The following is a 26,789-nucleotide window of genomic DNA, read 5'->3' as shown; positions in this document are numbered from 1 at the left end:
TTTTAAGGGCTCTCCTGAAGGCTAATAAAGAATTCAAATTACGGATTTCCGCAGGTAGCGCATTCCACAGCCCCGGAGCAGCCATAGAGAAGGCCCGCCTCCGAGTCGCCACCAGACGAGCTGGTGGTAACTGGAGACAAACCTCCTCAGATGACCTTAATGTGCGGTGCAGATCATGCAGAAGAAGGCGCTCTCTAAGATAACTCGGGCCTAAGCTGTTCAGGGCTTTAAAGGTAATAACCAGCACTTTGTATTTTGCCCAGAAACATATCGGCAGCCAGTGCAATTGTTTCAAAATAGGCGTAATATGGTCTCTCCAGGTTGCCCCAGCAACCAATCTGGCTGCCGCATTCTGAACTAATTGAAGTTTCCGAACTACGTACAAAGGCAGCCCCACATAGAGCGCATTGCAATAGTCAAGCCGGGAGGTTACCAGCTGGTGCACCACTGATTTGAGGTCATCCTCCTCAAGGAATGGGCACAGCTGTCAAATCAGCCGAAGCTGATAGAAAGCACTCCTGGCCACGGCCTCCACCTGAGAAACCAGGGTGAGGCCTGGGTCCAGGAGTACTCCCAAGATGCGCACCTGCTCCTTCTGGGGGAGTGTAACCCCATCCAGAACATGGAGATCTAACTCACTCCTCAGATTCTGAGCCCCCACAATGAGCACCTCCGTCTTGCTTGGATTCAGCTTCAATTTGTTCTCCCTCATACAGCCCATTACTGCCTGTAGGCAGGCATTTAAAGAGTGAGTGCCATTTCCTGGAGATGAAAAGGAGAAGTAGATTTGGGTGTCATCAGCATACTGATAACACCCAGCACCAAATCTCCTGATGACCTCACCCAGCGGTTTCATGTAGATATTGACAAGCATTGGTGACAGAATGGAGCCCTGAGGGACTCCATATAACAGCTCCTGCTTTGAGGAGTGACTGTCACCAAGCTCCACCATCTGGGATCTACCTGAGAGATAGGAACGGAACCACTGCAAAGCAGTGCCCCCTATTCCCAACTCCTCCAGGCGACCCAGAAGGATACCATGGTCGATGGTATCGAACGCCGCCGAGAGATCCAAGAGGACCAACAGAGTCACACTCCCTCTGTCAATTCCCTGGTAAAGGTCATCCATCAGGCCAACCAAGGCTGTCTCAACCCCATAGCCCGTTCTAAAGCCAGTTTGAAATGGGTCTAGATAATCAGTTTCCTCCAAAACCTCCTGGAGCTGGTAAGCCACCACCCTCTCGATTACCTTGCCCAGCCAGAGGAGATTGGAGATTGGCCTATAACTATCCATCACTGAGGGATCCAGGGTAGGCTTCTTAAGAAGAGGTCTAACTATTGCCTCCTTCAAACAAGGAGGCACCCTAACCTCCCCCAGCAATGCATTTATGATATTAACTAGGCCATCTCCAACAATCTCTCCGCTAGATCGGAGCAGCCAGGTCAGGCAAGGATCCAGAGAACAAGTGGTAGGCCGTACTGCTCCAAGCAGCTTGTCCACGTCATCAGGAGTCACAGATTGAAACTGATCCAACCTAACACTGCAAGAGGGATTGCTGGATACCTCCCTCACAGACCCTGCAGAAATAGTGGAGTCCAAGTCAGCCCGAATACAGGAGATTTTATTCGCAAAGAACCCACTAAAGGCATCACGGCAGAGTATCTCTGGGAGCTGATTTGAGGCAGAAGGAGCGGAAATTATTCTCCTCACCACCTGGGATAACTCTGCCTTACGTGAACCCGCAGATGCAATGCGCGCCGACCAAAAACGCTTTTTTGCTGTGCACACTGCCATTGCATAGGTCTTCAAATGGGTTCTATGCCGCATCCTGTCAGATTCGAGCTGGGTTCTCCTCCACTTGCGCTCCAGTCGCCTACCAAGCCGCCTCATCCCCCGCAACTCCTCCGTGTACCAGGGGGCCATCTTAGAAGCAGGCCTGGAGGGACGCTTAGGAGCAATCATGTCTACTGCCCTGGTGAGTTCGCTATTCCATGTTTCCACAAGGCATTGACAGAATCACCGGCCGCACCAACATCAAAACCCTCCAAGGCCTTTTGGAAACCTACTTGGTCCAGCAGCCTTTTTGGGCGGACCATCCTAATAGGTCCATCACCCCTGCAGGGGTGGATTGTGACCGTGATACCAACCTTAACCAGGTAGTGATCCGTCCATGACAATGGGGTAACCACCGGATTCCCCACCCACGGAACACCCCCCGATCCGAACAGAAGACCAAATCCAGTGTGTGGCAGCAACATGAGTTGGTTCAAAAATTAATTGGGATAGGCCCATAGTTGTCATGGCCACTATGAACTCCTGAGCCACACCAGACAAGCCAGTCCCAAAGTGGATATTGAAGTCCCCCAGCACCAAGAGCCTGGGAGACTCCAACACCAACTCCGCGACCAGCTCTGTCAGCTCCGTTAGGGAGTCAGTTGGGCAGCGGGGTGAACGGTACACCAACAGAATCCCCAATCTATCCCTAGTTCCCAGCCTCAAAAATACACACTCAATATAGGACAACTGTCTCACAGGGGCCCTGATAAGGGAGATAGTATTTTTATGGACCACAGCCACTCCACACACACACCCCGCCCACTTCCCCTAACCTGCTCCACAACAGAGTAACCTGGAGGGAGAAGCTGAGCCCACACTGGGCCACTCGCTTCCCCCAACCAGGTCTCAGTTATACATGCCAGGTCAGCTCCCTCATCCATGATCAAATCATGAACAATTTCAGTCTTATTTTGAACTGACCTGGCATTACAAAGGAGCAGGGTCAGGCTCTGTGGGTAGTTGGTGCTGCTCCCCAAGGCCTGAGAGTTGACAGAACAGTTGGAAGTTGAAATAGTTACTAAATTACTAATTTCTCTTCCCCTGTAACGGCCAGCTGTTCTGCCAGCACCAATTCTTCTATTCCCCACCACTACAGCAATAGCTGCTCCAAGACTGCCAGGTGCACCCCCTGCATCATCCCCCTCAGGAGAGCCCAAACACATCTCATCAACTAGGCCTGGCACAACTCAGGGCAATAAAAACAGCACTTTGACCCTCCCTCCCAAAATCCACTCACCCACGGAACAACCATCCCCCAGCCCTCAGTCCCACCCCTGAAGGCCTGGCCCCAAAGGCTGGCCCCCTTTGGCATGTCTTCAGCAGTATTTATGAGTCTCTGAAGCTTCCCAGCAGCCCCTTCTGCCACAAAGGAATGCTGTCCGACACAGGTGTTAGCTGTCAGGCTTTCTGAAGACAGCAGGCTGGCAGACAGCTCCTCGTCAGGGCAAGATGGAAAACACAAAACCAGAGGGGCCAGATGTAAGGTCCGAGCAGTGTACAATATATATATTTTTTCATTTTGAAAGTAAAATGTGCTGCTAAGAGACACTAGATCCAGTGCCTTGAAGACTGAAAGGCTCCATTTAGAAAAAGATCTCAGGGGAATATTAAAAAGTAAATTTCTCACATGCTGTCTCTTCATTGCATTGCCTTTTGTCTTTTATTCATTGTGCAGGAAATATCACCAAGGGCCTTTTTGCATGATCCATTTAAAGCACAATACTGTACATCTGCATTTGTTACATATTTGTTACTCACAGTTCTGCCATGCCTCTTCCACTGAGACTGCTTAAGTGATATTGTTTTTCCCCAGTATTTGATGCACTATAATTTGTAAATGGGAAAATGTGATTCTTCCCTTAAATAAACAAGTCAGTTATTATATCTTTGGTCAGAGCTATTTCCAGAGGGTGACTGGTGTGTTGCTGCCACTGGTGCCCATAAGCCTCCTGAAACTAGACACACATTTGGAGCAAAAAGCTCCATTTAGCCTATACCCCATACTTCTTTCATTCCCCACCCCCACCTTCAAAATGAATTTGCCAAAAATGATTTTGGTGAATTGTTTGGAACAACATTATTATGCATATGTTATGCATATTCCAATATCCTCCCCATCACTAGCAGGTTTGGAAAGAGTGCTCAAGATGCATTTATTATACCAAGCCTTTGATTAGTTGTAAGTTGGTTTTTATAGTTGCCGTTATTTCTGTTTTAATTGGTTGTTTTTAATTGTTTTAATGTTTTTTAAAAAAAAAATTAATTGGGTTAATATTTGGTTTTAATTCTGGTTTTATTGCTTGTTTGTAAACTGCCATGAGACATTTGTATGAGGCAGTATATAAATGTAATTAATTTATTGATTAATATGGGTCCAGAGTGCCTACCGTTGCCTCTCTTTCATTTAAGATGGTTTGATTTCTTGCAGTGCAGATTCAGGAAAATACCCTGAAGAATATAACTTTCTTTAACTGCTCTTCATCTAAGATGTGAAAAGGCAGCAGGAAAAGAGAGTCCTCTGTGGTTTAGGCAGCTGTTGGAAGGACTGGCAATTCTGTGTCAACTTTGGAGTATGTCGTTCTGACATCATAATTGTAAATAAAGCCCCCGTTTCCTACCCAAACTATATGAGTGGGAGCCAAAGAGTCTGGCCTGTCAAGCTACATCAGCCTCTCAAGAGTAGGTTTTGGAAGTTCTGCTGAATGCAACAGTGACTCTCACCCATTGGTAAGTAAGAGATGTAATATTAGCATGCAACTGAAGCTGGGGGCCAGAGAGTGAAGTATGAGTCAGAACTGAAATTGCGTGGGCATTTCAATATTTATAGCAAAGCTCTGTGGGTTTCTAGTGACGCTATCAAGCAGCACTGAGTTATGCTGGGAAAAACTCCCAAAAATCCAACGGACAGTGATGGAAGCCTATTGATACTATAAAGACTTTCTGCTAAGCCAACTTGAGCTATAATAAATATAATTGTTTTCCTCATAGTAATCATCATTCTGCTCTATGTCTTCTCATTCTTCTTTCCCTCATACACAGGGAACTGGAACTGGGCACCACATGCAGGCTGCTGGGGGTTCGGGGAGCACAGCAGCAACAGGAAGCTGCCTGGAGCAGTGGTAACACTGGTAAGGATATGCTTGTTTCTTTTTTAAAGGGCTGCTCCCCCACCCCGCACCCTGTACCACCCTCATCAGCCCTTGGACCGCCAAACCTGTGGGTGATTCTGGGCCATTCACTTCTCTCTCAGCCAAACCTACTTCACAGGGTTGTTGTGAGGAGAAACTTAACTATATATACCTCTCTGGGTTCCTTGGAGGAAGGGTGGAGTATAAATGGGGGTTGTTTGTTTGTTTGTTTGTTTGTTTGTTTGTTTGTTTGTTTGTTTTAAACCCTGGTTCATGGTTGGGTTAGGGTTGAGTCCCCAAACTGGGCCGAATCAGCTTTGCAGGTCGGACCAAATTTGGATTGACCCGCAGACCACAGTCTGCGCACACTCCTAACTATAACAAGGTGGTTGCCATATTTTGAGGCAAAATATTTTCCTATGGGAAAAGTTTGTTTTATCTAGTGATGAAAGTAGAACTTAATGGGACCACAACAAAGTTATTCTGAAACCATATTCATCTTACGCAAACAACTCTAAAGTCAGATTTCAGTTCTAATATTGTAAATAAATAAACAGACTGACTGACAGCAAGACATAGATAGATAGATAGATAGATAGATAGATAGATAGATAGATAGATAGATAGATAGATGTGTGGGGTGGCTGTGCTGATAAAGAAGCAGAGGTGCCTTTGGCCCTTCACCTTCCTCTCCCAATCCCTTTGTATTTCAGCCCTATTCCTTATGCTAGCAGAGATAAAAGCTGAAATATTCTCCAAAGTTCATATTTGGTGGGAGAGTGGATATATTTCCATTGACCAGAAGTGAACCCTAGAGACTCTCTCAGCAGACAATTTATCCGCTTCTAGCCAGTAACCACTCTCCCTCCCTTCCCTGTCTCTACTTTTTTAAAAGAGTGTTTGTTTGTTTCCTGTTTGTTGTATCCCATCCTATTTGATGGACTCAAGAGTGGCTTACAACATTTTTTTCTAAATGTTAATACTCCTGTCCCCAAGGGACTCAAAATCTTAAAAAATGAATGGTTCAAGATTTATTTATTTATTTGTTTGTTTGTTTGTTTATTTATTTATTTTTACATGTCTATACCGCCTTTCATTAAAAACACAACCCCAAGGCAGTTATATACAAGGCGAGATATACAGTAAGAGACCAAATTCAATCAAAATGACATCAGAAGCATAAAATCCATTTAAAAGCAAAAGAGAAACCACAATTCCACGTATGGTGATGGTGGTCGTGTCTCTAGAGCTCTGCCCAGGCGGGAGCTGAAAACGCTCCTGAAATGCTCCTTCTCTCACCAAGCAGCAGTATCAACTGCCAATGGTGACTGTTGAAAAAAATGGTGCTGCAAAGCCGCTAAAGGGCCAAAGCTCTGTCCTAGGTGTGAGGAATCCCTGAAGCTCTGCCCAGGAGAATGGTAGATAATAAGATCGTTCCCACGACCCTGCAGGTGACCAGAGCAAACAAGTAAAGGTTCCCAATTGCACACCCACTCCCATGCATGGACAACCAAGAAGAGCAAAGAGTGCTCTGGGTCCTCCATGGACCAAGAAAATAATAATAATAATAATAATAATAATAATAATAATAATAATAATAATAATAATAATTCAATTTCTATACCGCCCTTCCAAATATGGCTCAGGGCGGTTTACAAAGAGAAATAACAAATAAGATGGCTCCCTGTCCCCAAAGGGCTCACATTCTAAAAAGAAACATAGGACACACACCAGCAACAGTCACTGGAAGTACTGTGCTGGGGGTGGATAGGGCCAGTTACTCTCTCCCTGCTAAATAAAGAGAATCACCACGGTAAAAGGTGCCTCTTTGCCCAGTTAGCAGGGGGAGCACACATGCAGCATAACAGCTGCTTTGGGTATGGCAGACACTCCACTTCACATGACCACTCGTTCCCTCCATCTCACTGCTGGCAATGGTGGTGGGTCGGGGAGAAGCCCAGTTACCCGGGGGTGATTGTTCACACCATTGCCTACCGAGATAAAATGAACCTTAAATTTGTTTTACTTCCGTAAAACCCTGGGTACAAAAATCAAGCTACCCTCTACTGGAGCAGATGCCTTCTGCTCCCAGCACTCCAGAAGACACGAGCTACCTGGGGTAACTCAGGCAGCTCATGTCACGAGAACAGCCCTATTAACAATCAAGTCTTAGAATGCTCCTTCTTTATATCCTTGGTGCTGTGGTGCTCGTAATTTTGTCTTCTAAACATTTATAATTCGGCTTAGGACCCACAGACATTGAATCAGCCACGGTGGCTTAACATTCAAAGGACATTACCATCACATGGTTGTTTATTTTAGACTTTATGGTGTTTTCAGCAGGAAATTGTCCTCAGGCATGTTGACAGGTCTGTGCAGCAGGCTGAAGGGGGCCAGTTGGGGAGTATTGATTGCTGATGATATTTATATTCTGAAAGGGATAGATGAGGGATATTTGCCCCAGTCATGTGTTTTGGAAACATTTGCTGCAATACAATAACTGGGGGAGGGAGAACAGAACAAAAAACAAAACAAAACCAGACTTCATCTTTCTGATTTGATCCAGAGGACTTTGGTTTTATAGTGTTCTTATTAATGACAGCTACTGAGACATGTTCAGCAACTTAAAAGTCATTTACATGGCATGACCTTTGCACATTTTAATGATACCAATGTATAAATGAGAGAGCAAGAACCTATAAAGTTAAAACATCAGTCTTCAAACGATTTAGCTTTTCATAGTCCTGAAATCAATACACTATTCTTAGGAGCTGCATACACGTTTTGCATAAGCCACGTTCCTACTTGCCTTGTTAATGCTCGTAGAATATCTTTCTTTAAGAATTTAGGTTCTCTCTTCCCATTACCAGCAGGTACATTTATGAAAAAGCTCAGAAGCAACAGCATGTTCATTGAAATTATATTCTGCCCTCATTCCTTTCTTATGTTCCATTGCAATGTCTAAGATCAATCAAAAAGCACATCAAAATGACCCCATCCTAGATCCAAGCAGCATGAACACATAGGGAGGCTTTCTTCTCATCTACCTGAGGTTCGGCAAAGCCAGGGCCATAGCGTCTTCCAGGGAGGATATGAAATATTATTTTGGTGAACACTTTGGGTTATTGTTTAAGGTGTACACTGTAATATGTTCGTCTACATTCTGTAAGAATATATATATATACACACACACACACACACACACACACACACACACACACACAGTGGTCCCTCTACTTACGAAATTAATCCGTTCCGAATGCACATTTGTAAGTCAAAAAATTTGTAAGTCGAAAAGCGGTTTCCCATAGGAATGCATTGGGAACGGATTAATGCGTTCCGGAGCCTAGAAAAAGACCCAGACCCCCAGTAAGGCTTGCAAACTGCACAGGAACATTTCTTTTCAAGAATAAACAGGCAGTAAACAGGCAGGCAAGTCAAGGAAACCGCATGTAAAATTCGTAAGTCGAGGAAACCCCATCTAAAAATTTGTAAGTCGAGGAAACCCCATCTAAAAATTTGTAAGTTGAAAAAACCGCATCTAAAACCGGATCTAAAACTGCCGTTTGTAACTCGAAAAATACTTATGTTGAGTAGTTTGTAAGTCGAGGGACCACTGTGTGTGTGTGTGTGTGTGTGTGTGTGTGTGTGTGTGTGTGTGTATATATATATATATATATAGAGAGAGAGAGAGAGAGAGAGAGAGAGAGAGGGCACATGTGTGTGCAGCAGAGAGCTTTAATCGGCATATGTGTAGTGCATGTACATGAAGTGAAGTAACAGTATATGGCTACTTCAAACGTGGTGATATATACTGCATTCGGTGCATGGAAGTACAAGCTAAAAAAAAATTGTGAGAGAGGAACAAACCCCAAGTCCCAGCAACATACTTCTGGTAGCAAATACTCATGCAGCAGCCGCCTTGGGCTGTGAGGACTCTCCCCACAGCAAAGGGCTACTGTACATCTGTGATCTTGGCTGGCCGTGGAAAGATGGAATCTAACTGCTGAATTGGCAATGATTCTAAGATGGGGTTGTGCTCCCCTTGAAGAAGCAGATTTGTTGCTTGAGGATTCTCCGGGATTCAGGGCTGTACCTGGATGCCTAGGTGTCAGCAGTAGCCTGGGGGTTTTTGCCCAGGTTTAGCTGGTGTGCCAGCTGTATCTCAGTCAGGCCTAGCCATGGTAATCCATGCCCTCATTACTTATTGATTATATCACAGTCATCTACTCTAAGTGGGACTGCCCTGGAGAACCGTTTGGAAATGTCAACTGGTCTGGAATGCAACTGGGAGGGGTTTGACTTGTACACCAGAAATTATTATACACTCTCTCTTTTTTTCCCCACTGCCCTGATTAGCAGTTTGTTTCCAAGTGTGATTGAAGGTGCTAGTGTTAATTTTTAAAGCCCTAAATGGCTTAGGACCAAGTTACTTGAAGGACTGCCTTCTTCCAGAAGAATAAGCCCATCCCATAAGAACATCTTGAGAGGCCCTTTTGTGTGTTTCTCCTTTGGTTTCCATGAAAAAGAGGGTCTTTTCAGTGGCTGCCACATCCTCTGAAGCTCACTGCCCTGGGAAGTTTGGCTACCTGCCAATCGAGCTTTGGGGATATTTCAATGGCTGGCCAAGACCTGCCTTTTTCAGTTCACTTTCCCTGATTTTTAGCCTTTCTTTAAGGAAGCTAAGCTTATGAGATCACCCAGTTGTTTGTGGTGTGAGGTGTGTGTGTGTGTGTGTGTGTCCCTATCAACTTTGCAATGCCTGGACCGATTTGGACCAAATTTGGTACAGTTGTACAGATTTGGTACAAATTTGGTACAGTTGTACAGATTTGGTACAAATTTGGTACAAGGACACCTCAGCGGTGTAGTTTGTGATGATATCATCCACCCCAGTTCAAGATGGGAGGTGCATAAATGTTTGAGGTGCAAGTGGGCTACATTGAGCAGATAGTATTTATATATTTATTTTTCAGATTTGTAGACCGACCCAGAATTCTGTCTTTGTATGGTTTACAATTAAGATTATAGTAAAAGGACAGTAGTCTTACTGATTTTTATTGTTTTATTGTTGTGTTTAAATGGTTTTAAAACTTTGTTGTGTAAGCTGGCTTGTTTTTGTTTTTAAGGAAGTCAGAGTATAATTGTAAGCTTATTTTCCTTAAGGAAAGTAAGTTTATGAAATCACCCACTTTGTGCGCGCACATGCATGTGAGTGTCTCCCTATCAGCTTCTCAGTACCTGGTCCAATTTGACCCAAATTTGGTACAGTTGTTGGGACACATAGGGACACCTCAGTGGCATCCACTGCAATTCAAGGTGGCAGACCAGGAATGTATGAGGCACAAGTGGGCTAACTTATGAACAACCTAACCAATGTGAAGCAAATTTGGTACAGTTGTAGCAACACATAGGGACATCTCAAAGGCTTAGTTGTGATGATGTCATCCACCCCATTCAAAATGGTGGGTGTGTGGACATTTGAGGCAGAAGTGGGCTAACCTTAAAGATGGTAATTATCATTTAAGATTATAGTGAAAGGAAAGTAGGTAGATTAGTTCTTACCACAACTTCTTATTTAAAATAAATACATATATAAATAAATAGATTGAATGGAGATGGAGAATTGATTAAAGAGGTGGCCTGTGGCCTCTTCCCTTTCCCTCCAATCACAGCTTCCAAAATGCAGTGATCAGCAACCGTCACAATCATATGCAGTAAATAGCCATCCATTTTTTTAAACCACCCTGAGTACATGAATAAAACATCAATTAAAATGAGCTAAGGGGTTAGCAATAAGTATTAAGTGATGCTGACAGTATGCCTCAGTATGTATGTGTGCAAACCACTCATATGTATGTAAATATAAACATGCTTCCAACCTGATAATCTCAACATGATTTCTGTTTACCAGGCAGAAGGTTTTTCGTGCAGTAATATTTTTATGCTTCTTGAGAAATAACAGTATGCATTTCACTGAGTCTCATGTATTTTACTTTTCACATAATAGACTGACTAAAATATAAAAGTTAAGCATTGAAATTAAGCTTTGTGATGAGTCTACTTTATTGCAAACCATAATAAGACTTGAATTGCTTAGCAGAAATGTCAGGAAAATGAATAATGAAGCACGCCAATCATAGTAAAATGCTGCTTTCAAATTTTCTCTACAATGTACACATTCTACAGCAATTCTCTAGAATATACTTGAATATAATTCCTCCAGAAAAAACAGATTAAGGCAGTGGTTCCCAAACTGGGAGCCTCCAGATGTTGCTGGACTACAGCTCGCATCATCCATTTCCCAGCCACAATAAATTGTAGCTGGGACTGATGGGAGTTGTAGTTCAGCAACATCTGAAGGCTCCCAGTTTGGAAACCTGCATTTTGGACTAAGGATTGCAACATTAAATCTGCATTCATGCAAGAATGTAATGCTGCCCAAGCTTCAAAATAGCTATCTTGACCTCCCATCCACACAGATGGTAAAGGTTCATTGTTGGGTGGGCAGAACAACCTGGTCCACAAAAGAAGGCCCAGCCTACATACAGTCTCAGCAAACCATGAGGAGTGGTTACTGCATTTCCTGTATTAATATGCCCCAGGGGTGTAGCCACCATTGTGTCAATGGGTTCAAGGAACCTGGGCTGCCAATGAAAAGGGCTGCCCAAGCCCTGTGGCTCAGGCTCCGGAGGAGCCCACAGCAAACTCACCCCTCCCACACCCGGGCTGCCGAGAGCCTGGGCGAACTCTCCGTTGGTTATTTCAGGCAGCGCCAGCTGCCTGATAGGACGTTTTCTCCTTTCTCTTCCTCTCTGGAGGGAATGAAAGGGGTAAACGGCCTATTGGGCAGCCGATGCTACCTGAAATGATGAGCTGGGAGCTTGCTTGGGTTCTCGGCAGCCTGGGCCAGGCTCCCTTTGCACATGATGTCACATGCAAAGGGGTGTGGCCCGAGCTGCCGTGAGCCTGAGTGAGCTCTCAGCTTATCATTCCAGGCAGCGCCAGCTGCCCAAAGGATGTTTTCCCCTTACTCTCCCTCTCCGGAGGGAGAGAAAGAGGAAAACGTCCTATTGAGCAGCTGGTGCTGCCTGAAATAATAGATGGAGAGTTCGCTCGGGCTCTCAGTAGCCCTGGCGGGAGGGGGGAGTTTGCTGTGGGCTTCTTCAGAGCCCGAGCCACACCCCTGTGTGTATGACATTATGCACACAGGCATATCTGGAGTGGGCCGCCAAGAGCGGCCAGACCCAGGCCGCCATTCGACTGGCTCTGCGGCTGATATGTCCTGAGCTTAATTCAGCAACATATGCAAATGTTTAGGAATATTTAAGATCATGTTCTCAATACAGTGTTCTTGCTTGACCCCATAATGATATTCTAGCTTTATGGCAACAATGGTTTTGTGGCATAGGAGGTGTGGCGGTTTTGGTTAATCCATTCATTGACCCAGGCCAGCTTTTGAATTGTGCTTTAATTACTTTTATTCCAGTTCTGGAGTAGAGGTGGGGCTAACAAAAAACCAGCAGCAAGAGCACTAAAGGCAGACTGCACTCAATATTGGAAATAATATCAATATTATCTGTAAAGAATATCTGTCTCATTAAACTGTTAATATTCCTGATTCAACTCCACTGTCTTGTCCTTGCATACCAGAGCTCTTTCCTCTAGATTCGACAGGAGGAAGAGCCACAAAACACAGGGGTGAGGTTCATATTTCTCAAAATGGGTCACATACCAACTCAGTTGTTCTTGATGTCCCCACAAGAATTGTTGTATTTTACTGAAATGGAACAGTATGAAACTATTCCATTTATTTCCATAATCCATTATGACAGTACTCAGATTTCAATTATTTGTTTTGGTCTAGAATATTGGGAACATCCCTTTCTCACTTTATAAGGCAGCCATACTCGAATAAAGCCCCCACCTGAAATATTTGCTGATTTGCACCCTTTCTGAGCCACATATGATTTGTATTTTTGTTACGTCTCCCTTATCCAGTAGTGAAACTGCAACCCCTGGATGAGATGGCATGGAAAGCCCTATCAGTTGTTGCCATTGGGAAAGTGTCATAGTAGCTTTGTGTCCTCTTAGCAGTTCAAAAGGTGATTTCCCTGTCGTAGAATGAGTAGTTTGATAAGCAAATAGGATTTCACTGATTGCCTCATTCCAGGTTTGTTGTTACATAGTAGCCAGTTGTAAACTTTCTTTCACTAATCTGTTCATTCTTTCCACTCAGCCATTTCCACTAACCCAGCCCCTTTCTTTTCACTAAACCTCCTTACACCTTGGCTAAGAGCTGGGCTTGAGCACTGAGTCTGGTGCCCCGGCACCGCCAGGAGCCCCGTGGATCCCGGTGGTTCTCACACGCAGGCTTGGCTGCCTAAGCCTCCGCTTGGCTGCTCATGATAACAGCCTCAATGGCTTTTATGTTTTGTTGTTTAGAAGTTTGCCCCAGTGGGGGTCCTGTAGGGGTGGGCGGGATGGAGTCAGAAAATGAAAAGGGAGGGGAAAGAGAAGGATAAAATGGAGTTGTTTCTGAACAAACTCTTAGTCAAATCTATATAAGATTGCTTTGTGTTTTTGAGGGAAGCAGCTATAAAACAGATCTCATTGACTATCGTGACAATATCATCTTTATTAGGAAGTAGGGTGATTTTAAAACAAAAAGGGTGTTGATGCAGCTAATGATTAGGCTGTGAATACTGATGAACAAGCATTAAGATGGTAGGTTTGGGGGTGTCTTTCAAGAAACATTTTGGTCCCAAGAGCTCCTATTTTGTGCAAAAATATTCACTAGAGAATATGCAGTTCAATTCTATTGATGTCTCATAAACTGAACAGGTGCACTTCTGTCCCACCCCCCACCCCCACCAAAAAGGCAAATTGCTTGGGGGAATAAGGAGAGAGTACAAGGTGTGTGTTTATAATTAAGCTTTGGAAAACAAAGACATTTAATTTTTATTTTATAGAAAAGCTTTTGGGAAGCAGGAAATTAATTGGAGAGTTAAGGTGGAGTAAGAAATGCAGAAATTAGTTGGAAAGTCTTCAAACCAGTAAGGCGCCAGTTATCAGTAACCTGCAGACTAAACAAGCTGGGGAAAAACTTTTAAGACTAGACTCCTGACCCAGCTGCACGAATAATACAAATTCAGGCAAAAATGAGTTTGCAGGGAATGGAAATATGGACTCCCCACCCCCGCCAGGAAACCAAATGCAGAAGTGTCACATAGACAGAAATACTATATTAAGCTGCCTATTACACAAATCTTCCATAAATCTGTGCCTGTATTTGCCAAAGGTGCCTCCATTTCTAATGGGTCAGGCTGCACCAAGCTATTATTTTATCCTGTACTATATTGATAACGCCATGACAATCTCAATACAGATATGTATTTCCCAATGAGGATAAGCCTCAGCTTGCTCCAAAATTATTGCTTGACTATCATGGATAACATAGTGCCCTGGAACTGGTTCACAGTCAATTTTTTTCCATTTTATTCAGGGCTGTATTCAGGGGTTTCAGGATTCAGTCATGTAGCTAGAGGACATTTTCTCCTTTGGCTGTCACACTGTGAGATTGTTCACATGATCTTATTTCCCAGGGCCGGGGAGGCCCAGAGAGAAGGCAGGATTGGTCTTATCTTCCCCCAGGTGACCGCTGCTGCCACCCCACTTGCTGCACCATACTCCCAGACAACCGCCACTGCAGCGAGCAGTGCAGCAACAGAGAGGCTGGGGGAAGGACACCCAGCCTTCGCAAATCCCACAGTGGATTCCTCGCCAAGTGCATTGTAGAAATCCCTCAGGCCAAGGCACTCCTTCTTCCATCCTTTATGGACAAAATGGCCTGGGAGGAGCTGCCAGCAGCCCAGTCATCCACGTGACCAGGGAATTGGGAAGGAGGGCACGCACACACCCTCCTACCTCACTTTTAGCCCAGGTACAAAACCCAGGCTTCCTGGTCAAGGAGCACCAAGGTCAGGACCAATCCCAGTGCTTCTCATGACCAGTGCTTCTCATTTACCTGGACTAGGGCAGCCCTGCCTGGGTAGAGCAGGTCATGAGAACATCCTTTGTGGTCTGTGACTGCAATAAACATACTACTTTGTGCTTCTCTATCAAATTAACAGATAAGGTCTGAGATTTCTGACTTAAGAACAGTGTCTGCTCACTGCATTTGGTCACCTGAGCTGAGACTCAATCCCATCCTACCCTGCCTCACCAGTTTCACCTACTGGGCCAAAGCCTGCTCATGCCACCCCTCTTCCCTCTTTCTCTCTCCTCCCACTTCCCAAGTATGCTCTGCCTGCTTGCCTGCTGCTGCTGCTCTTTCTGTAGCTGCATACATAGTAGGGATGTGCGAACTGGTTTGAATCCAAACCAGTTCGAATCCGAACCTGGGTGGTTCGGAGGTTCAGATTCGAACCAAACCAGCCATCAGATTCGAGCTGCAGTTTCGAATTTGAACCGAACTAGGGGGTGGTTTGATTCAAACTGGTTAGGACCAGTTTGGACCAGTTTGAACACCCAAAAATTGGTAGTATGGTAGCTGGCACCCAGGGGTACCTGTCGTCCAAACCCCAAAGCAATTGGACACTCGTATGATTTTTTAATGAATTTTTGAAAACAATTTTTATGTTTTTCTCATAGGATATAATGGGACTTGAACCAGGCCATTATACCTTATTGTGGAGCACCCATGGGTGCCAACAACCACCCAAACCCTGAAGCAATAGGACAGTCCTACGATATTTAATGAATATTTGAAATATTTTCAATTATTTTTCTCATAGAGTATAATGGGACCCGAACCAGTCCATATCCCCTATTGTGGAGCACCTAGGGTCACAAAAGTGGGGTGGGTGGTAGACAGACAGGGGTGCCTACCACCCAAAAAACCCCAAGGCAATTGGACACTCCTCTGATTATTGGTGAATTGTTAAAGTATTTTTGAATTCCTTATAGAGAATAATTAGGATTGCAGCAAATGTATAGCTTCACGTCAGGGGGAAAGGGGTGTTGTAGAGTGGAGTGTGGTGGGTGGTAGTTCCTAGGGTGGGCAAGGGAGCTATCAGAATTATTTGAAAGGAACTGGGCAAAGGGCTGATTTTTAATTGATTTTTGAAGTTTACGCGTCTTTAAGGTTTTTCTCCATAAAGAAGCATGGAGGTGTCAGCAAATGTATAGCTTCATGTCGGGGCAAAGGGGTGGCCTAGAGCAGTGTGGGGTTGGTGGTAGTGCCAGGTAGGGGCAAGGAAGCTACCTGAATTTTTTCAAAGGATTTGGGCAGAGGGCTGATTTTTGGTGAATTGTTGAAGTTTACGCGTCTTTAAGGTTTTTCCTCATAAGCTATAATGGAGCTTTCAGCAGCCCCATAAGTGCACTTGGGGGGTGCTGGGGTGGCCCAGAGCGAGTGGTGAAGTAGTGCACATAGGGAGCCAACCACCCCCATGGGTTTCTAACCCATGGGGTACTTGGTTCTGTTGTTTCTGAGGTGTTCTGAGTGTGGATTCTATGATAGCAAATGAGAGTGAGTGGATTCATGGTGTCTCATTGAAAATCTCATTTGCTATCATAGAATCCACACTGAGAACACCTCTGAAACAACAGAACCAAGTACCCCATGGGTTAGAAACCCATGGGGGTGGTTGGCACCCTACAATAATTTAAAAACCATAAAATTAAACAAACAGTATTTAAAAAAAAAAAACACCTGAGAAAGCTTGGGTAAAAAAATGGGTTTTCAAATGTTTTTTTAAAAATTTCCAGAGATGGGGAGGATCATAACTCAGCAGGGAGCACATTCCACAATCTCGGGGCAGCAACCGAGGAGGCCCGTCTCTGTGTGACCACCAAACAAGTTGGCAGTAACTGGAGACAGACCTCCTCAGATGACCTCCATGGGTGGTGGGGCTCATAGTGAAGAAGACACTCTCTTAAATACCCAGGACCTAAGCCATTTAGGCTTAGTTCAATGGAGTTCTCTGTGAACACCTGAGCAGGATTAATGTCAAAATGTGTTCTAGCATATTAAGCAAGCAAATCCCATGCTTTGTATTTCCCACATTCATAACTAGATTTTGAAGACAAAACACAAGTTGAACTTGACTTCAAGCTGACTGAACTTTGGGAGAGAGCTGGTGTGTTTATTTGTGTGGGGGAGTGGATATTTTGTTTTGTATTTTGGACATTCACTCTCTTACAGTGAAGAATTTTTCCATGGGCAACTTCATATTTCCCAAGAGAATGATACATTTCTCTCAAAGATACTTCATTTTATTATTTAAATAATGTTAAAGCAAAATATATATATTTCTTCTGCAATGTTTATAAATAAGGGCTGAGCGGGAAGCGGACGGGGGGTGGAGAAACGGCCAGCTCTTACGCTACCTACTGTGTAGTAAATGTCTTGAAACCACTAGGAACAGAATCCATTACTGCTAGAATACAGGCCAAATTGCTCATTCCTTTGGGATTCTTTGTCAAAAAGCATTCCCCTACTATTTTGAAAATAACTGGCTTGAACTCATTGTAAACTATTAAAATGGTGCTGAGAATACACACAGATAAAAATTCCCACAGTAAATGTATGTGTAATGTATACGTGCTTTACCATGTAATCCTTCATATGTTTATTTGGAATTAAGAGCACTGTGTTCACTGGGGCCTACTCTCAGGTAAATGTGCCCAGGATTACAGCCATAAACACTTAAGCCCTGTCCATGTGGCCAGAACTGGTCTTGTAGTAGTAAGCATGAACTGTCCAATTTGCTAAGCAAGGTCTGCCTTGGTTTGCATTTGGATAGGAAACTACAAGTGAGTGCTGTAAAATATTCCCATTAGGGGATTGTGTCATAGCTCAGTGGAAGAGCATCTGCATACTTACATACAGAAGGTCCCAGGTTCACTCCCTGGTATCTCCAGGTAGGGCAGGGAGAGACTTCTGCCCGGAACCTTAGAGACCCAGTGTCAGTCAGTGTAAACAATACTGAGCTAGATCAGCCAATGGTCTGACTTGGTATAAGGCAGCTTCCTGTGTTATGAAGTATGCATTATACTGAGTCAGACCATTGTTCCGTCAAGCTCAGTATTGACTACACAGTCTGGCAGTGGCTTCTCCAAGGTTATGGGCAGGAGTCTCTCTCAGCCCTATCTAGAGATGTCAGAGAGGGAACTTGGAGCCTTCATGCGGATGCTCTTCCCAGAGCAGCCCCATCCCCTAAAGGGAATAACTTACAGTGCTCACACATGTAGACTCTCATTCAAATGCAAACCAGGGCACACTCTGCTAAGCAAAGGGGACAATTCATGCTTGGTTCCACAAGGCCAGCTCTCCTCCTATGTTCCTATATGAATAAGTGGACAGGGAGTATGCTTGTGCCCACTGCCTTCACCCCACTCCCTGCAACCTCTTCTCATTCATTGTTAAGGTCAATGCTTTATGCTGTTTTGTTCTCCTAGCTCAAAATATTTTTCTTTGTGTGTGTTTGTAGACATCTTTGTAAATTTAAAAACAAAGTCTGACATCCTGACTAAATTATTCAATGGAAATCCTATTGGAATTAACAGGACAAGCTAGTCATATTATTAATAACTAGCTGATCCGGTGCAGAGCATCTGCGCCCCTAGGTTTTCCTGTCTCTCCCCCATCTTCATTTTGTCTTCGGCCCCAGTCCATTCTCCCCCTCCCAGTCTGCTTTCTCTCACCGCCCACCCGCCGCCTCTTTCCATCCCTGTCTGCCCATCCCCGCTGCTATCTGGCAGCTGCTCATGAACTCTCATGAGAGCTGCCACACATGGGATTAGCGATGGGTATGCCTAAGAGAAATATATAGAGAGATAGATTAATAAACCAGAATTTAAGAAGCAAGGTCAGAAGAGTTTAGAGGCATAGAATGGTATGCATTATTTTTATTTAATATTTATTTATGTTAATATTATAGGCCAATTTTCCACTTATAAAAGCCTTTAAAAATACAATATGATAACAAAAAACATGATAAACATGCAATAAATATTTGGCTAAATGCAGGCAAAATGCAGCGTTCCCAGTGTATGGAGGGACTTGATGGACATCTATTTGTAGATGTGAAGGCTCTGTTCCCACTTCATGATTAATGCGTGGAAATCAGGGATGGGACCAGTGTGTCTGATCCTGCTCTCCTTGTCTGCATGATCATGTGCATAGATAGTCAAGTGAAGAGGGCTTTCGAGGGGAGGGTGAGAGTCAAACTATGCATGCAAAAGTCCAAATTTATGGCTGTCCTCTCAACAAAATCACAGCAGAACATGGAATCGTGCTAGTTCCTTGATGGGAATGCCATGCCAACGTGTCTTGTGGGCATGAAGTGGGAGGGTGTGCTGGCACCACAAACAGCTGGTTGAAACTATGCCCTGGGCAGAGCACAAAGTTTGCAAGTCCCCTCCCTCCCTGAAACACTGTCCCTTTGTTCTTGAGGCTGTGTGGATGGGCACTCCCGTCCACCACCAACCCCTTGGATGCCCCAAGTGGGTGGCATGCACAATTTAACCTTCCACGTGGGAGTGTGTCATCACCCAACCTCCCTGCTGGCAAGAGAGGGAAAAGGGCTGATATCTAGCTCCTTCCTGGCATTAGATGGCTAGTCCGTGCTGTGGCCCCTGGGGTGACAGCCCTCCTGTTCAGCAGGACTGATGCCAGCACGTCGTAGTGGGCCTTTGTCCTGGGCTCCATCCCAGAGTGCTTGTTGTGGGAGGTCACCTCTTTATATTTCTTTTTGAGGTGCTGCAGTCTATGCTTACACTGGTTGGCAGTTCACTGGTACCCGCAGAGAGCCATCTGGTTGGAGATCCAGCCATAGGTGGCCTTGTTGTGGAACTGGTTCTGCAGTTGGACCTGCACCCCCTCACTTCTCCACAGTTCCACAAAGACTCTGATCTCTGCATCCATACAAAGCCTGGCATAGATCTTTTTTCAGATGCCTCTTGCTGGACTGCTCCCCATGGCCACCAGTTGATGGCATGGCAGCAGAAGCAGGCTGGGACTGCATGGCTGTTTGGGGCAGCTTGGTTTCCATGTGAAACTAGAGTTTGTGGGCCACCAACTCCAGTCATCACATGACTGGCAATCAGGGCACGTATATGCAATGGGCCATCTGCCACGTGCATATTTATGCAGGACTGGATGCATGTTGATGTGGCCAGACACTTCATGAATAGAGAGATAGGGCCAGATGCAGGGACATGCCCTCATGGTCTCATCAAAAGTATCTACACAGGTGCTAAAGTTAATAAGCAACCTTCCCCCACATTGTGAGACATATGCATGGGGAGGACAATGAGAGGTCAGTGGCTGGGTGGTGGGGGCCTTAACACCCACATCCAGATAATGTAGAATGGACCCACCCGGGGGGGTGCAGTCTTGAAAGTAAATAGTGCACCCCTACAGGAATTCAGCCCTCTCACATTAGCCAGAAAGCAGTTTGACAGAAGAAAACTAATTTTAAGATGCTGCAGGGAGAGCACAGCAGTGGCCACCTGATCCCCCAGCTGTTAGCAACAGCAAAGTCTTTTTGTTCAACATCAGAAGAAGAATACCCTTGCTGTGGGTGTATTCGCACCCCATGACTGCCACCTTCCATGTGCCCAGGACTCTGACAATGGGAACGATTGCTGGTGCACACCTGTTGTGCAGGTGACACTTTCCTATGACAGGCTGCCTATGTTGGGGGTGCATGAGACACCATCACAGATAGTCGTGTTAGGGACACAACTACACTTGAATTTTTTGGGGGGTGCGGTGATCCAAAAGGGGGCCCTGTAGAGGTACAGTACTGCTGTGCAGTGATGTGTTGTGCATTCCAGTGTTTCTTCACAGACAGCCACCAGTATGGCTGAAGTGGCAAGACATATGCAGCTGTGGGTTGGAATGCCTCCCCACTTATTACCATCCCCATCTTTATCCTCCATATATTTGGGGGGTGCACCTAGTTCCCCTTGACAGTGGCAGAAAGTCGGCAAAGCACGAGATGGTTGTGTTACTTTAAATTCTCCAAAAGCATCACTGTGCCAGGCAGAATAGGGGAGAGAAAGGAGGATGGCAAGGCCATGGCGCTTCAGCTGAGAAGTGGCCTTTGAGAGCTGCAGCATGCATAGAGCTACCGCATCCCTGGGTGGGCGCCTGGGCTGCCCTCTCTATTATTACAGTTCCAAAAGCAGCATTAAACCATGGTTATGGTGGCATCCGTGTTTGCTTCAGTGGCCAAACCTCAGGTCTCGGTGGTGAATCCTATTGCAAACCGAAGGTTCAAATTGGAGTTTGGCGAGGCAAACCACAGTCACTTTCTGCTCAAAATCATGGTTGCACAAATTCGGACATAATGGTGTTCCAACCTCTGTCCTGTTTAACTCTGATTTCACGTTACATCCAAATTTGGCCTATCAGTCTAACAAAGGAGAAGTAGAGTAGAGAAAGCATAGTCAGAAAGTGGATTCCTTTGCTCACTATCTCTACCCCTAGCACCCCTAGTGGTCAATATGATTGCTGGTGCCAAGAGTCAATGCCATCAGGAACTTCATCTCCAACATGTCTCCCTCAGCTGCTCCATTCCTGGGTAGCGCAGCTCATCTACTCAGGGCTTTACCAAGGGAAAACAAACCTATAGTTTGTTCTACTTTGGAAGGCAATTGTGTGCACGATCACCCTTGGGTAGCTGGGCTCCCTACCGGCCCGCTGCCATTTTCCACAGCAAGCGGTGGGGGGCAGCTATGCAAAGCAGAGCAACTGCATTACTAAGAGCAGCCACTCCACTGCTCATGCACTACATTCTGGGTCCATGGAGAACCCATCACAGCTTTTTGCTCTGCTACAGATGCTCTGCCACTCGCCATCTCGATGCGTATGTGGGTGCACAATCAGCTGTGTTCGGGGCATTTGTTATTTGTCTATGGGGAGGCAGGTTTGAGCCTGCCTCCGCTCCAGCTCTCCAGAGTATGAGGGTGAACAGCCATGTGAATGACCTTATATTCTGATACATTTAGGATTCTAATTCCAGTAGTGCATTTCTGTGAGTTTGTTTTGACTTAACTTTGATAGGCAGAGCCTTTTATTTTACCTCCATCTGACCCTACCCTGTGGTCCTTATACTCTAATATGATTCTGAGTTTATAAGATTATGCTTGTCTTGAGTTGCTTGAGATTGGCAGGGAGGTCTTTCTTGGCACTTCCTGAATATGTTGATTTGAAAGCCATTCTCCTGTTCCATTCCCACTCTTCTTGCCCCTTCCCAGCTGCTTTGCTCTCCCTTTCCATGTCCTGCCACCGTGTTAACCCCAAGCATGGGTTGTGGGACCAGCCCAATGAGCAGTTCATGCACCTGAGGTTAACACAGTGGCTCGGTGAGGTGAGGAAGAGCAAGGCAGCTGGAGTGGGGTGAAAAAAGATGGGCAGGAGCTTCCCCTGCTCTGGATGTCAGCCAGTGAAAGCAGGCAGATGCCCATCCAGGCACTGTCCAAAGCAAGACCTGCTTAGCTTCACCATGTGCCTTCCAATCATCCCTTGAGAAAATGTTTAGTCATTAAGAGATTACAACTGGGTTAATGTGGGATCAGTCAAAGTATCATGGCGAAGATTCCTTCCTTATAAAAACATTAATAATGTCATCCACCCGCAACATGCTTTGCTAGAGCTCAGAGGATGTGATCACATGAGAATTCTTATCTGTATAACTGAAATAAATGGACTCTCACAGGACACTGGAAAGCCTTTTACTTCCCAACAATACTCAATTCCCTTATAAGAAACATATGTCCCTAGGTTTGCATTAAACATAATATCCTTTAATTTAGTTCTCCCTCACTATCCTCTATAGAGTGCCTTGCTGAAATTACCAGCAACAATAGCACTCCAGCTTTAATGCAAAGCACCCCTCTTGCTGCTTGTGCCATGGCAATTGCAGCTCATGTATGGTTTTGGGGAGGGATATGCAAACAGATTCTATGTAAAACAGGTTCATACTAGTGCAATGGTGATCATCCCTTTGCCTCTTCCCCCCTCCCCTTCGGCTTTCTTTCTCCCTCTTTCTCTTTCCTTCTCCCCTTTCTTTCCTCTTCTCCCCGCAACCAGTGCTGAGGGGGGATGGGAGGGCTGGGTTCGGGGGGAGGGCTGTGAAAGGCGTTGTAAAATACAAAATGTCAAAAAATATTAAATTAAACAAACAAAAAAACCAGGTTCAACATCAAACCTGTTCAGTTCGATGGTCCGGAGTCGAATCGAACCCCCGCTGATTCGGTTCAGCACTGGACCAACCCCACCCCACCCCCGGCCATTCAGCAGGGTTCACGATCATTTTTTTTTTAAAGTACTTACTGTCTCGGCGGGGGGGCTCTCCGAGGCCACAGGGCAGTCTCTGGATGTTCCCCCTCCCCCCGCCAGCCTCCATTATGTGTGGAATTGCCCTGTTCGGGCAGTCTTCAGCCTGTTCCAGGCCTCACCCCATAATGTTGGCCATTTTGGAGGTCACTGTGAATGTACAATGATCCTCTTCATGGGCTCATTCTGGAGGCCTATTGGGCATGCCTGGCAGCCTCCAAACTGGCCTCTGTGATGAGGGTGAGGCCTGAAACGGGCTGCAGATCACCCGAGCAGGGCAATTTCATACATAATAGAGGCTGATGGGGGAGGGAGATCCTCCGGAGACACACACACATGTTGCCTCAGAGAAACTCCCTGGAGAGGGTAAGTACAAAAATATATATATTAATTTTTAAAAAAATTGTTTGTGAACCCACCCCTGAACTGAACTGAACTGAACTGGTGGCGTGGGGTGGGGGCAGGGGTTGCTGGACCAAACTGGCCTGGTCCAGTTCAGACTTGAACCAAACTGGGCCAGCCAGTTTTGTTCACAGCCTTAGCTTTGGTTACATAGAATGTCATATGGGGAGGGAAATCCTTAGCTTTGGTTACATAGAATGTCATATGGGGAGGGAAATACAAGCTCTTTCTGCTGAACACTGAAAGCTTTAATTTCCTTGAATGTTCCCTGCGTTCCTGTAAATGGTAAATGGGGAAAGCAATGGGATAGGGTTGCATGCACTACTCTTTATTCAGGATGGAAGCCTGCAGCTATGAATGTCAGTGTGAGGCAGTTTTGACCTTTTCAGCTTCAGTGTCCATCACCAGCTTATTATTATTATTATTATTATTATTATTATTATTATTATTATTATTAATATTACTATTATTTATTTGATTTCTATACCACCCTTCCAAAATGGCTCAGAGTGGTTTACACAGAGAAATAATAAATAAATAAGATGGCTCCCTGTCCCCAAAGGGCTCGCAATCTAAAAAGAAACATAAGATAGACACCAGCAACAGCCACTGGAGGGATGCTGTGCTGGGGGTGGATAGGGCCAGTTATTCTCCCCCCGCTAAATAAAGAGAATCACCATGTTAAAAGGTGGTGCTAGCGTGGTGTAGTGGTTAGAGTGCTGGACTAGGACCGGGGAGACCTGAGCTCAAATCCCCATTCAGCCATGACACTTGCTGGGTGACTCTGGGCCAGTCACTTAACTCTCAGCCTAACCTACTTCACAGGGTTGTTGTGAGGAGAAATGTAAGTATGTAGTACACCGCTCTGGGCTCCTTGGAGGAAGTGCAGGATATAAAATGTTAATAATAAATAAATAGTAAATAAAAGGTGCCTCTTTACCAAGTTAGCAGGGGCATTTCCAGGGGCGTAGCAAGGTTGTAGTAGGCCCAGAGACAAGATTTTAAAACAGCCCCCGCTCACTGAAGCTCAGCTCATGAAGTAAAGAAATCTTAAGTGAGGCTGAATAGTGGTAACAAAAAACATAGTTTATAGATAGATAGATAGATAGATAGATAGATAGATAGATAGAACACCATCCTAAATTATTTTTTAAAAGGTTTTGTAAATTGTGGATGATGCAAGTCATTTAATGGTACGAGAGAAAGATCCGTTCTTCTGGTAGCTCCAGGTCTTAACACTCACATCAGTTTTGGAGGATGAATACAACCGAAGGAAGCCTGGGTGGGTGTGCGGCTGGGGGAGTCAGTCATGTGACTTACCTCTGGGGGGCACCCCAAGGCAGTGGTCCCCCAGACAACTGTCTCTCCTTGCCTTATTTTAGTTACGCCCCTGGGCATTGCATCCAGTTGCCACTTAGCTTGTTTAAAGCCACTCTGTGAGCCAATAACTAAGCTTGCATTTTACATCTTGGCTCATGGGCTATACAGAGGGTATTGTTTAGAAAGGCTGGTATGAGTCATGTTATAAGCATTGTTCTAGGGAAATTGGTAGGGATGTCAAGGAACTTGAAATATATGTAACTGGGAGGATAGAGGGATGAATGAAATCAATAGAAGAGATGCCAAACTATGTCCACCTTGCAAAAGCTACAATTCTCTTCTATTGATTTCACCCCTCTATCTTTCAAGTTACCTATATTTCAAGTTCCTTGACAACCCTACCAATTTCCCTAGAACAATGCTTATAACATGACTCATACCAGCCTTTCTAAACAATACCCTCTGTATAGCCCATGAGCCAAGATGTAAAATGCAAGCTTAGTTATTGGCTCACAGAGTGGTTTTAAACCAGCAAAGTGGCAACTGGATGCAATGCAAGACAAATGCAGCTTACAATTCAGTCTGCTGGACACAAGATGAATGCTACAATAGGATATGGGAGAGCCCTCAAAGCTGGAGCTGTTATAACCTGCTAGAGCAAGTTGGCAATCTTCTTCTAGGCTTAGCTGCCAACAGCAGTGGGATCTGAGGCTTCATTATGCTTTTGGAAGCAGGGAAGGCATGACCAAGCCAGGGAGGGAAAGACCAAGCCAGCGAGAGACAGCTAGATCTCGAGAACATTTAAGCAAAGAAGTAAGCATAGGGGCTGCTGCTAAGGCCTAGTAAGGAGGGTTTACTTTTGAGCAGTTGACTTGCTTACCATTGAGGCCTATGAAACCATTTTCTCTCTGTGTGTGTGTGTGTGAGAGAGAGAGAGAGAGAGAGAGAGAGAGATTACCTTCCTTCAGGCAAGAAGCAAATCCCACTACCCCTCATTCTCAGTTGGTATACTTCACAAAGTGGCTGGAAGGACAAAGAAGGCATGGCAATATTTTTTACCAACTTTAAACCTTCAGGATGGGGTGGTCTTGAAATGGACATTTTATTCACTCTATAAGGTAACCCCTCTTCTGCCTCCCCTCTGGATCATAGCTACTTTTGATGAAAAAACTCTTCCAAAGTTATTCTCAATATCAAGTTATTCTCAATTCCAGATTTTTTGAAAAAATTCTTACGTTTTATTGAGGTAAGTGCACTTTCCCACACTTGAAACAAAAGAATGGATTGCTCATCTAAAAATAGCTGTTAAGGGAGAGTAAGGATTTTCCAAAACTGAGAATGCCCATGAGATGGTACAAGGAAATGAAATGCAGGCTGAGTTCCAGACCAGGAAATTGCTCTTCTTTCTCCTGGCTGTTGAGTAAGGGAGATGAGGATTAAATCTGTTGTACAGGACTTCTCCCTATCATCATTCATGGATGTATCAGCCATACACCCACCTTCCCCCCACCCCATGGCTTTTAATATATGAAAAATAGCAGCTATTACATAACACATCATGTTCTCTTTGAAACACACCACACTTTTTTATTACACTTAAAGAACTTTGATATTGCAGGAGAATATTAAAATAGATCTGATTTACTGTATTTTAATGTCAACTTTCCTTTGCTTGGTGGGTAATGAGGGATTGTGACTAATACAGTCACCTGTGAAGCAAGGAAGAATAAGACCAAATGTCCTGTTTCTA

At 44.8% G+C, this 26,789-nt stretch overlaps 1 long non-coding RNA gene across 1 annotated transcript in view; it reads left to right on the top strand.

Moving 5' to 3' along the window:
• Window positions 1–26,789, top strand: part of LOC128347351 (uncharacterized) — a 97,692-nt gene that overhangs the window by 54,736 nt on the left and 16,167 nt on the right. The window contains exons 2-3 of the long non-coding RNA XR_008317522.1: window positions 4,266–4,564; window positions 4,877–4,965. This is a non-coding gene — a long non-coding RNA (uncharacterized LOC128347351). The remainder of the gene's footprint in view (window positions 1–4,265; window positions 4,565–4,876; window positions 4,966–26,789) is intronic.

The sequence above is a fragment of the Hemicordylus capensis genome, chromosome 2 (genome assembly GCF_027244095.1).
Source record: "Hemicordylus capensis ecotype Gifberg chromosome 2, rHemCap1.1.pri, whole genome shotgun sequence".
Taxonomy (NCBI): Eukaryota; Metazoa; Chordata; class Lepidosauria; order Squamata; family Cordylidae; genus Hemicordylus; species Hemicordylus capensis.
This window is presented reverse-complemented; position numbering and strand designations above follow the sequence as displayed.